Source organism: Panthera uncia, chromosome B4, assembly GCF_023721935.1.
Source record: "Panthera uncia isolate 11264 chromosome B4, Puncia_PCG_1.0, whole genome shotgun sequence".
Classification (NCBI taxonomy): domain Eukaryota; kingdom Metazoa; phylum Chordata; class Mammalia; order Carnivora; family Felidae; genus Panthera; species Panthera uncia.
Genome location: NC_064809.1, coordinates 35,961,790 through 35,974,618, shown reverse-complemented (window position 1 = coordinate 35,974,618; position 12,829 = coordinate 35,961,790). Strand labels below are relative to the sequence as shown.

Below are 12,829 nucleotides of genomic sequence, written 5' to 3'. Positions count from 1 at the left end.
CACCAATCCACTCTGTTTCCATAAGTTTAGGGTTTTTTTTTTATTCCACGTATAAATCAGATGATACAGTATTTGTCTTTCTCTGACTTTTTTCATTTAGTATAATGACCTCAAGGTCCATTTGTGTTGTCACAAATGTTAGGATTTCCTTCTTTTTTTTGTGGCTGAATGATATTCCATTTTATTTGTACAGTTCACCCTTGAACGACATGGGGTTGAACTGCCTGGCTTCACTTATACTTGGACATGGGGTTGAACTGCCTGGCTTCACTTATACTTGGACTTTTTTTTTTTTTAAGACTTGAGAGTAAAAGCCACAAGGCATTTACTTACAACTGCCTACCTCAGTCCCCATGGGACCAAACCGAGGGTGACTGGCACAGAGGACAGGCTTGCTGGTTTATTCCGTATCTTGACTGTTGTGAATAATGCTGCAATGAGCATAGGGGTGGGGAGGGGGAGTATGTCTTCTCAAGTTTGTGTTGTTGCTTCCTTTGGATATATACCCAGAAATGAAATTTCTGGATCATACGGTAATTCTATTTACTCTGAGTAAGAAGGAAACCCATTGAAGTATTTTGAGTGGAAGAGTGACATTACCTATGTAAGTTTTATTTTTTTCAACGTTTTTTATTTATTTTTGGGACAGAGAGAGACAGAGCATGAACGGGGGAGGGGCAGAGAGAGAGGGAGACACAGAATCGGAAACAGGCTCCAGGCTCCGAGCCATCAGCCCAAAGCCCGACGCGGGGCTCGAACCCACAGACCGCGAGATCGTGACCTGGCTGAAGTCGGACGCTTAACCGACTGCGCCACCCAGGCGCCCCTACCTATGTAAGTTTTAAAAGGATCTTACTAGCTTCTGTGTTCAAACTAACGGGGGCAAGGATGTCATAAAAGGAGATTAGTTAGAAGCCTATTTCAATAACCTGGATGAGAAGTGATAGTGACCTGAGCTGGAAATAGAAGTGTTAGACAGAAGTAGTTGGATTCTAGATAACTTCTGAAGGTGTAACTCAAAGATTTGCTGATGAATTGGGTATGGGCTGTGAGCGAGAGGAGTCAAGAATTTTTCTTTAACTTTATAAAAATTTCAGGGTGATTTTTGTTTTAATCATAAATATTACTCTTAGTTGTTGAGTGGGTTATTCAGCTATTAGAACCAAAGCAATTTAGTCAAACTTATTACATATGTGTTAGCACAATCCATGTCACTTGGTTTTCTACTGCTGAGCCCCTGAAATAATGTTTGCATTTACTGTTTATAAAGCCAAAGGGTTTTTTTTTTAATTAACAAGCCCAAGGATTCACTAAGGAATATATTGTTTGCTCTACAAAATGTACTGAGTTATTAGCATTTGAGAAAAATGTCCAAATCAGTCTAGGCAAAGGTGTTAAACTAAATTTATTTATTTATTAAATTCATTTTTCATATTGCTGCTATTAAGTTGGCCTCTTTTTCTTTTCCTTTTTAAAAAAATATTTATTTATTTTGGGGAAAGTGCAAGTGGGCAAGGGGCTGAGAGAAGGGAACAGAGGATCCCAGGTGGGCTCTGCACTCACAGGCTGACAGCAGTGAGCCCAATGTGGGGCTCAAACTCATGAACTGCAAGATCATGATCCGAGCCAAAGCCAGACATTCAACCAACTGAGCCACCCAGCTGCCTCAAAGTTGAACTTTTATGGGGCAAAGACAGATTTTCACATCTTTTCCATTTTTTCTTACAAATGAATCCTGAAAGGATTAAATACAGCTGCTTTGAAAACTTAAATTTGAGCAAATTCTGAGTGAAAATGTCTGTTATATATATATGTATCATATATAATCAATCTCTTTTTTAAAGATATTAGCAGATTAGTGGTGTTTGGCTGGCTCAGTTGGTAGAGCATACGGCTCTTGATCTCATAGTAAGTTCAAGCCCCATGTTGGGCATAGAGCCTACTTTAAAAAGAAAGAAAAAAGCAAAAAAGCATTATAGTACAATGTGAGCTACATAGGTTATTAAACTTTATATGCCCCAAGTTTTAAATATTTAATATTTTAGATAGACATCTACAAAAAATGTGTTAGACACACCTTTGCTTTTACAGAAGATTGGTATACATAATTCAACACTTTCTTGCTGTCTCAGGGTCTGTATTATTAACACCTATTATTAGTGTATGTATTATTATATATTATGGTTATGTCGTGCTCAAGGCCTCCTGATACACATGAATTAGCCTTTTTGCTTCCTGATTATTGTCCCTCTGGCAGAGACTGCTAGTTGCCTACCAAATCTATTATCTCCCTCTTTGTTATGAACAGAATTCCAAATTTTAGCTGCTCAAACTTCTTTTAAGAGTTAGATATATATTTAAAAAATTTTTTATTTATTTATTTTGAGAGAGAGAGAGAGAGAATAAGAGAGAGAGCAGGGGAGGGGCAGAGAGAGATAATCCCAAGCAGGCTCTGCACTGACAGCACAGAGCCCCATGTGGGGTGCTCTCACAAACCATGAGATCATGGCCTGAACCAAAGTTAAGAGTCAGATGCTTAACTGGCTGAGCCACCCAGGTGCCCCCAGATAAAAGATTTTATTTCTCAACTTTCCTTATATGTAGATCTGAACAGGTGACTAACTTCCAACCAATAAGATTTAAGTAGGAGTGTTGTATGGAATTTCTGGAAATCTCCTTAATATGAAAAATGTATTCTGCTTTTCTTCTACCTACTTACTATTGGATTTATTAGTGTCTGTCTTGGACCCTGAGGGGATCTTGAGATTAGAAACCATGAACTAAAGATAGCAAAGTGGGAAAATTGGAGCTTGGGTCCCTTAGTGAGAACTGAGAAATGTCTTCTTCATATATCTTACCTACTCTTCCAGTGATGTAATCTTAATTTAGTCTTTATTTCCAGAATCACATTCTTTTTTGGTATTGTTTTATTATCTCATTTTGCTGATTAATGTAGGCTTTGGATTCTTACATAGCACAATGTAATATAGTCAAGAAGCTATCCGTAGATTATATTTAAAAAAAAAAAAAGCAAGATATTTATAGACAAAAATAAAGGAACATTTCTTTTAACCAAAATTCTTCCTGAAATTCTTGTAGTTTGAAAGGTTGGCCTATTAGCAATTATGGTTGACAAAGATAATTAGCTGTTTGGTTATAATGACAACTGGAGGGGTGCCTGGCTGGCTCAGTCAGTAGAGCATGCAACACTTGATCTCAGGGTTGTAAGTTTGAGCCCCATGTTGGGTGTAGAGATTACTTAAAAAAATAAAATCTTAAAAAAAATTCCAACAATTGGAAAGAACAGCAACAAAGTAGGAACTGTGAAACATTGATTTAGAAAGGCAGTTGGGAGTGGGCATTAGGAGGAAGTGGTTGCAAATGGTAATTGAGAAAAACATTTGGGAGTAGGTGGTTCATGAGACAAGGTGCTATCTGAAGAAAGTGAACTGACAAATGAGTTATTTTGGGTAGGGTATCATAGCAATTTTAACATTATATTAAATACTTTTCTCATCAAAAACCAAAGCCAAGCATATCCCTTGCTGAGACTTTGGATGGCTGTATATAACTATTCTCATCTATGAAAATATAATTGTAGGAAGTTACCCAAGCAGAGACATATAATCCATATGTATACATTCATATGTTACAGGGTACAGAAGCCATTGTGGGGAAGGACATGGTATTTTTTTTTTTTTAAGGCATTGTCATGAAGGCAGAAAAACTACCTCTCCCCCTAGTGTGAGATTTGGTAACTAAGATAAAACTAATAAGTAGAATTTAGAATCCTGTACAACCCCTAATGGAGGAAATAGGAAGCAGTGTTTATTTTTTTTATTAAAATTTTTTTTTCTAATATTTGTTTATTTTTTGAGAGACAGAGACAGAGCATGAGTGGGTGGAAGGGCCGAGAGAGAGGGAGTCACAGATTCAGAAGCAGGCTCCAGGCTCCCAGCTGTCAGCACAGAGCCTGATGCAGGGCTTGAACTCAAGAACCATGAGATCATGACCTGATCCAAAGCAGGATGCTTAACTGACTGAGCCACCCAGGCGCCCCAGAAAGTAATGTTTAGAATCTATTACTAAGTTCACCTTTAAGTACAGTTAGATAGGTCAGAGCCACAAAGGTGAATAAACCTGACAAAACCTGTGGGTAAGATTTTAATTTTTTAAAAGTATCATTTTTATTTATATTCTATTTGTTTATTTAAATATACTAATGATAGTTATAAATAAATATGGAGGGGCGCCCAGCTGGCTCAGTCGGGAGTGCATTTGACTCTTGATCACAGGGTTGTGTGTTCAAGCCTCACATTGGGTTTAGAGATTACTAAAAAAAAAAAAAACCAAATAAATAAATTAAAAAAAAAGGGAAAATAATCACATTTGCTAGTTTTTCCTATAAAATTTGTGGAAAAGTTCAAAAGTATAATGCCTAACAGGAACATCTTATAACTAGTATCTTCTACATAATTATATTAATTATTTTGGAAAGCAATTTGGTAACTTTTATTAAAAGCCAAAAAATATTTTTTTCAATTATCTCATTTTGAGAATATATACAAAGGAATTAATTATAAAATATGGAAGGAATATACACAAAACTTTGTAAACACAAAGCTTGAAGTAACCCAAATGTCCAATATTATTTGCTCATTCATTTATTCATTAAGCAATTTTTTCTAAGTGCCAACTATGTTCCAAGCACTAGGCATAAAACAGGGAATAAAAGAAAGTTCCTTCCCTCATAGAACTTATATTTCAGAGGAGGAGATAGAAAATAAATAAACAAGCATTGTACATACATATGTATATCTACATATACATCTATATCTGTATATCTATATATATATCTATATATATATAGTATGTCAAATGGAGAAAAATGAAACAAGTGGGTGGGGGGCAGGGAGGACATGGAAAGATGGCTTTTCTTTTGTTTGTTTGTTTTTTGTTTTATTGCCCCAGCATGTAGAGAGATAGCTGTTCTGCATAGGGAATCAGGGAGGCTTCAGGGATGGTTACAGCTGAGACCTGAAGGAAGTAAGAAAACAACCCTTGAAGCCATCTGGCAGAAGATGTGCCCATGAGAAGGAGCAAGTCTTGAGGCAAGAGCATGCTTGGCATGGTTGAGAAACAGCAAGGAACTCAGTACAACTGGCACAGAATGAACTAGAAGGAGAATAGCAGATAAAGTCAAAGAGTCAGAGGGAACTAAATCGTGTAGGAATTAAAGGCCGTTATAAGAATTTGGATTTTACTGTGAGCAAGGTAGAAAGCCACTGGAGTGCTTTGAGCATGAAGGTGAAATAATGTGATCTAGCTTTTAAAAGGATGGGGGGAGGGGTGGGGAGTACTCCTGGGTGGCTCAGTTGGTTAAGCATCTGACTCTTGATGTCAGCTCAGGTCTTGATCTTGGGGTCCAGAGTTCAAGCCCCAAGCCTACTTAAAAAAATAAATAGTTTCAGAATTACTATTCCATTGATGCCACTAACAATAAATCTAAGTAACTTTCAAATATTTTTGTAGTTATTAGACTATATATTATTTTTAATTTCTTTAAATGTTTATTTTTGAGAGAAAGCACAAGCAGGGGAGGGGCAGAGAGAGAGGGAAACACAAAATCTGAAGCAGGCTCCAGGTTCCATACTGTCAGCACAGAGCCCCATGCGGGGCTCAAACTCACAAGCTATGAGATCATACCTGAGCCAAAGTCAGATGCTTAACAGACTGAGCCACCCAGGTGCTCAACTATATATCATTAAGGGTATATAGTCAGCATGCTATGTTCAGAAGTAACTTGAATGAAGTTTTTGTCGATATGGTTATGTATCTGAGTAGGTGAATTCCTCTGCTAAAACTTGCATATAGTGAGAAGACGCTGTCAGCAACAGCCAAGGAAGTCAAAGGTCTTGATCCATCCAGGGATAAGGTGAACAGGCAGGCTCCAGTAAATCTTCACTTTGCAGTCATGTGATGAGGTAGCAGTTATAGACATCAAGGCCAATGGTCTTGGTAGAAAGACACAGGATGCAACAGGAAATGCTCCTTATATTCATATTCTGTTTGTATCTGCCTTAGGTCCCACAATGTAGTTCCACAGCCTTGCCTTCCAAAGCCATTGCTGTAGGAGATATACTTGTGTTTGTCCTCACTGAGCTTGCAGTAGGTCTGAATATGCTTCTTTGCAGGAAATATATGAGCTACCTGTAACCCTTGACCATCCCATAATCTAATGGTTTTATCTTCAGAAGCCTGTATGGTTTTGGGGGGACCCAGAACAGGTCTGTGACCAGGTCCCTGGGGTGAAAGCTTTCTTTGAACACTGTCCAGTCCCAACATCCCACAGAAGCAGGGTGTTGTCCTGAGAGCCAGTGCACAGGTGTGACAAGTCTAGACTCACAACCAATCCAGTGAGCACCATAGCGTGATGGCAAGAGAACCACTGCCTTGGTTGTAGGGCACCATCCAAGCCCTACATCATGACCATCCTGTCATGGCTGTCAGGCTGAAGACCTGGCTTGGTTTGTTAATACAGGCTATCTTAATGATTCCTCCTTAATGTCCTTTGAACCACATTTCTAGTTTTCCAGTTATAGGCCACAACTGTCTTATCTTTCCTGCAGAGACATACAGGTATGAATTCAGAGCAGCAACAACAGAGACAGACAGTATCCATGTGAGCTGGGCTATACTCCTGACAAGTTTTAGTTTGAATTCTCTCTTCTACAATTCCATCGAGCCTGCTGTATTTATAAACGCTGTGTTTGGGTTTGCTTTGCAGCTTCCCCATCACTGCATGGAACCCACACAAAGCCTTCTGAGGAGGAGCTTGCTTTGGATGGTGCCTGAGCAACAGCATTCCTTGTGGCTGGAAGTTGTGTTCCTCCCAAACGAATAGCATTTTCTTGGGAGGCTGCCATTCAATGCTTTGTAATGTTTATCCTTTGGAAAATAGTTCAGGCAGCCACTTCCTAATCTCTGTAATTACAGCGGGCTGGCCAGGCTGGGAGCTGAGACCGGTTGGGGGCGGGGTGGAGGGGTCCACAGCCACCACACTCCACAGCCTCACAGGCCTCCGCCCCTAGCAACGAGGCTCGTCGCTAGGACATGAGGTGTTTTGCTAAGAGTTTTTATCATAAATGGGTACTGGGTTTTATCAAATATTATTTTATTTGTGAATCTTTGATATAACTTTTTAATATCTTAATGTAGTAAATTAATTGATTTTCTAATATTAAATCACATTTGTACACTTGGGTAGGCCCAACCGAATTATAATACACTGTCTTTTAAATATATTGTTGCATTTGGTTTACTTAATATTTTTGCACCTTTAGTCATGAGTATTATTACTCTGTAACAACGTTCTTATACTGTCCTTGTCTGACTTTGGTATTAATGTTTTATTAACTTCAGTAAATGAGTTGGATTGGGGGCATTTTCTAACTCTATTTTTTATAAATTCTCCAGAAGAGTTGAAAATAAGTTTAAAATTATTTGTTCCTTAAATATTTTGTAGACCTGATTTGTAAAGCCTTCTGGACTTTTTTTTTAATGCAAGAGTTTTTAATATTTAATACCAAGAAAATTTCTTTGTTATAGAAACATTTGGGCCTACTATTTCTTCTTCGATCAGTTTTGGGAAGTTATAAACTATATTTTTCTAGATATCTCCACATGTTCACTAATTTCTTGGATCACTATACTCCTTTCAGAACTTTTTCTAGGATTTGTTCTCTTTTTTAAAAAATGTTTATTTATTTTGAGAGAGAGAGAGTGAGTGCATGTGCATGAACGGGGGAGGGGCGGGGGGGGGGGGAGAGGGAGAATCCCAAGCATGCTCCACGCTGTTAGCACAGAACCTGACTTGAGGCTCTATCCCACCAACTGGAAGATCATGACCTGAGCTGAAATCAAGAGTTGAACCCCCAACAGACTGAGTCACCAGGCGCCCCTAGGATTATTTTTTTTCTGAAATATCATTTACATTTTCCTTTAATGAAGATCAATTAGTAATAAACCCTGTGCTTTTGTTTATTTGAAATGTCTCTGTTTTGTCCTTGGTCTTATAAAATAGCGTTACTGGGTACACAATTCCAAGATGTCTCTCCTCACTTGAAGATATTATTCTGTCTTCTGGCTTCCCTTTTGTGTTAACAAGTCTGCTGTCACTTTAATTACTGTGCCTTTGTAAGTAAGCTGATCTTTTATTTGTCTGATGTTATGAGTTGAATTGTATCACTCAAAAAGATATGCTAAAGCCTTAAGCCCCAGTACCTAAGAATGGGACCTTATTTTGAAATAAGGCAATTGTGGATAATTAGTTAAGATAAGGTTATATTGGAGAAGTCATTAATCCAATATGACTGGTGTCCTGTTAGGAGAGGAAAAGAGACACACACATATGAAGAGATATCATATGATAATGGGGGCAGAGATTGAAGTGCTGCAGTTACAAGCTAAGGACGGACAAGGTTTGCTACAGATCATCAGAAACTAGGAAGAGGCAAGGAAGGCTTTTCCCCACCAGTTCAGAGGAAGCATGACTGCTGACACCTGGATTTTGGACTTCTAGACTCCAGAACTATGAGACAATAAATTTCTCATATATTAAGCCACCCACTCTGTGGCACTGTGTTACAGCAGCCCTAGGAAAATAATGCAACTGATTTTACAATATGTAGTCCAAAAAAAAAAAAAGTGTTGTCTTTTATGTTGTCAGTTTCAGTCAATATTCTAGGCTGGATTTCTTCTTACTTAGTATTTTTAGTGACCTCTAATGTGTGGATTTATGTCTTTTATACATATGGAAAGTCCTCACCCATTACATGCATATAAACTCACCTCCATTCTCTCAATTCTCTTTTGGGGACTTTAGGCAGATTTAAATTAGGAAACTGCCTTCATGTCCTTAGCCTGCCACATTTTCATTCCCTTGTGTTTTTGTGATGCTTTCTAGGTAGAGGTTTGTGGCAGAGAGTGATAGTTGTCGTTCACTAGCCCTTTTCTCCTTATTTCAGTAATAGAACTTCTTAAATTTGATGGGTCCATGACCATCCACAATAAAGGCTATATTTCCAGTTTGTCCTTGAGCAAAGAATGACCATGTAGTGAGCTTTTGCCATGGAAATAAGCAGAAGTGGTGTGCACAAGTTTTAGAAAAAAATTTTTTAAAGGTAAGGTCAAGAGGCGCCTGGGTGGCTCAGTCAGTCCGTTGAGCGTCTGACTTCGGCTCCGCTCAGGTCATAATCTCCCAGTCTGTGAGTTTGAGCCCCCCCCCCCCCCCTCGCCATCGGGCTCTGTGCTGATAGCTCAGAGCCTGGAGCCTGCTACGGATTGTGTGTCTCCCTCTCTCTCTGCCCCTACCCCACTCATGCTCGCTGTCTCTCTGTCAAAAATAAATAAACATTAAAAAATAAATAAATAAAATAAAGGTAAGGCCATGTCTTTTTCCTTCTCTCTTGTCTTCCCCCATTCTACTCCATGAGAAGAGTATACTTTTCCCACAATTATTTTGGATCTGGTCGTGCGATTTACTTTTGCTTTGGTTAATATAATGTGAGCAGGCAGGACATATGACACATCTGAGTGCAGCCTTCAGAGGTTTTTGTTTTTGTTTTAATATTTATTTATTTTTGAGAGAAAGAGACAGAGTACAAGCGGGGGAGGGGCAGAGAGGGAGACAGTATCTGAAGCAAGCTCCAGGCACCCCTTCAAGGAATTTTTGTGGCTCAGCCTCTTGTGTTCTGCCTTCCATCATGAGGAAAATATAACGCAGGTGACTAGTGTTCCTTATGTCCCAATCCTTGAATGGGAGACATGTGAGACTGACTGAATTTGACTTGCACTTAGATCAGGGACACAGCAGCTGAACTGCCCCTCCCTCCAGCTGTCAATTTCTGACTAGGTGAGAAATAAATATTTGTTATTCATAAGGCACCGAGTATTTGAGGACAATTCTTTTGTTTTGTTGCAAGCCAGCAATTTATTGAAATTATGTTTTTTAATGATTTATTTCCCACTGTTCAGCTATTATGAATAATGCTATTACACTCATATACAAATTTTCATGTTTTCTGTGGACGTTTTAAACTCTCAGGTATATACCTAGGAGTGGAATTGCTGGGTCTTATCATAACTCTATGTTTAACTTTTCAAGGAAGTGCCAGAATGTTTTACAAAGTGACTATGGCATTTTGTGTTCCCGCCAGGAGGGTATGAGGGTTCTGATTTCTCTGCATCCTAACACTTGTTAATATAAGTCTTAAAAAAAAAATTATTATAGCCATCCTAGTGGGTGCGAAGTGATATCTCATTATGATTTTAATTTGCATTGCCCTTATGACTAATGATGTTGAGTGTCTTTTCATGTGATTTTTGGCTATTTATGTATCTTCTTTGGAGAAATATCTATTCATAATTTGGACCCATTTTTTAATGGGGTTGTATTTTTATTGTTGAATTTTAAGAGTTATTTATATATTCTGGCTATAATATCAGATATATGGTTTGCAAAATTTTTTCCCATTCTGTGTGTTGTCTTTTCACTTTTCTGACAGTGTCTGAGTTAGTCTATTAGGGCTGCCATATCAAAATCCCATAGACTGGATATGACCTCACTTAACCTTTATCATCTCTTAAAAGGCCCTGTCTCTGGGGGTGCCTGGGTGGCTCAGAAGGTTAAGTGTCGGACTCTTGATTTTGGCTCAGGTCATGATCTCGTGGTTCCCCGAGTTCGGGCCCCCACACTGCACCCCGCATTGGGCCCTGCATCTGGCTCTGTGGTATCAGCGTGGGGTCCACTGCAGATCCTCTGTCCCTCTCTCTGTCTGCCCCTCCCCCAAGCTCTCTCTCTCTCAAAAATTAACATTAAAAAAGAAAATAAATAAAAGGCCCTGTCTCCAAATACAGCCATGTTGTGGGGTAAGGTTTCCACATATAACTAATTAGGAGAACACAGTTCAGTCCAAACAATCTGCCTTCTGGGTATACCCTTCTCACATGCAAAATACATTCACCCCCAATCCCAAATTCTTAACTCTTTCAGAACCAAATCTATGTCCAAAGCCTTATCTAAATATCATCTAAATCAGGTATGGATGAGACTTGAAATATGATTCATGCTGAGGCAAAATTCCTCTTCCAGCTGTGAGCCTGTGAGACAAATTATGTGCTTCCAAGACAGAAAGGTGAGATAGGCAGATCATGACCTGAGCCAAAGTCGGATGCTCCACAAAGCCTGGAGCCTGCTTCAGATTCTGTGTCTCCCTCTCTCTCTGCCCTTCCCCCGCTCATGCTCTGTCTCTGTCTCTCAAAGTAAATAAACATTAAAAATTTTTTTTAAATTTTTTAAATAAATTAAAATTTAATGTTTATTTATTTTTGAGAGACAGACAGAATGCAGGTGGGGGGAGGGGCAGAGACAGAGGGTGAGGCTCCAGGCTTCAAGCCCAATGAGGGGCTCAAACCCATGAACCATGAGATTGTGACCTGAGCCAACGTCAGGCGCTTAACCGACTGAGCAACCCAGGTGTCCTTAGACATCCCCATTTTAAAAGAAAGATATCAGAAAGAAGAAAGGGGGTGGGCCCAAAGGAAGTCCAAAACTTAGCAAGGCAAATTCCATTAGGTTTTAAGGCTCAAAGTAGTCTTTTTTGGCTCAGTGGTTTGCCCTTTGGGCTTAAGGGGGTAGCAGCATTATCCTCTTGGTCCTGGGCAGCAGTTTTGGTCCTGAGAGATTGGTTGGTAGCAGCCTGACCTACTGAAGCCAAGGATACAGCCTTGCCCCCCCAGACCTGTATCCTCTGAGTTCATGGTAGGAGTGATACAGCCCTGCTGATCTCTGAATAGCTTTTGGTGTTATTCCTCCCTTTCCTTGAGGATAATGGGGACTGGCAGCCAGAGAACTCTATTGTTTTATCCTGTAGAATCCCAGAAGTCTGACAAGATTCCTTTACTTTGTTGATTCTATCCCTTTTATTCCCAGCTGGCAGTGTTTCTTCTGGTATAATCTCACTTCTTTCCTGGATACTTCTGAGATGGCTAAGTCCATGAATCACACTATGGGGAGAAAGAATTTTTTCTCTTATTTCAAGGTCCTTCTAGCTGGACTAAGAATCAAATTGATATGAGACAGATTAACAAGAGAAAATCAAATTTAATTGCGTACATACAGGGAATCCACACAGACAGGAAATTCCAAAGACATTCAGGCAACATGATGCTTATTTTTTTTTTTTTAGTTTTTTAACGTTTATTTATTTTTGAGGCAGAGAGAGACACAGCATGAACGGGGGGGGGGGGGGCAGAGAGAGAGGGAGACACAGAATCGGAAGCAAGCTCCAGGCTCTGAGCCATCAGCCCAGAGCCCGACGCGGGGCTTGAACTCACGGACCGCGAGATCGTGACCTGAGCTGAAGTCGGACATTTAACCGACTGAGCCACCCAGGCGCCCCAACATGATGCTTATATGAGCTAAAAAAGAGGTATCTGAGGATATAAAGGGGAGAAAAGACTACTAGCAGGAAGGTGAAAGATGTTTGGAAAACCAAGGTTACTCTAATATGTAGATAAGTTTCTTAGGTAAAGAGAAATCTCTGTTAATAACTCTCTTCCTGGTACAAAGAGGCAGTTGAGGGGGAGGTAAAATGCTTTTTTTCTGAATCTGCTGGGTTTTGTTTTTAATTCAAAATAATGTTCATGCTAAAGTGGCCCATCTTAGGGCAGCCTGTCCTTGGACTCTACAGCACCTATGATCTCTTTATCAAATGATTTTTCTAGCCACACCCTTAGTGTGCTCTCCAGAATATACTTTTCTTATTTC

At 39.4% G+C, this 12,829-nt stretch overlaps 1 pseudogene; it reads right to left on the bottom strand.

Annotated features, from left to right (window-relative positions):
* Positions 1-5,778: 5,778 nt before the first annotated feature.
* On the bottom strand, positions 5,779-6,865 carry LOC125919785 (WD repeat-containing protein 31-like; annotated as a pseudogene).
* Positions 6,866-12,829: the final 5,964 nt, after the last annotated feature.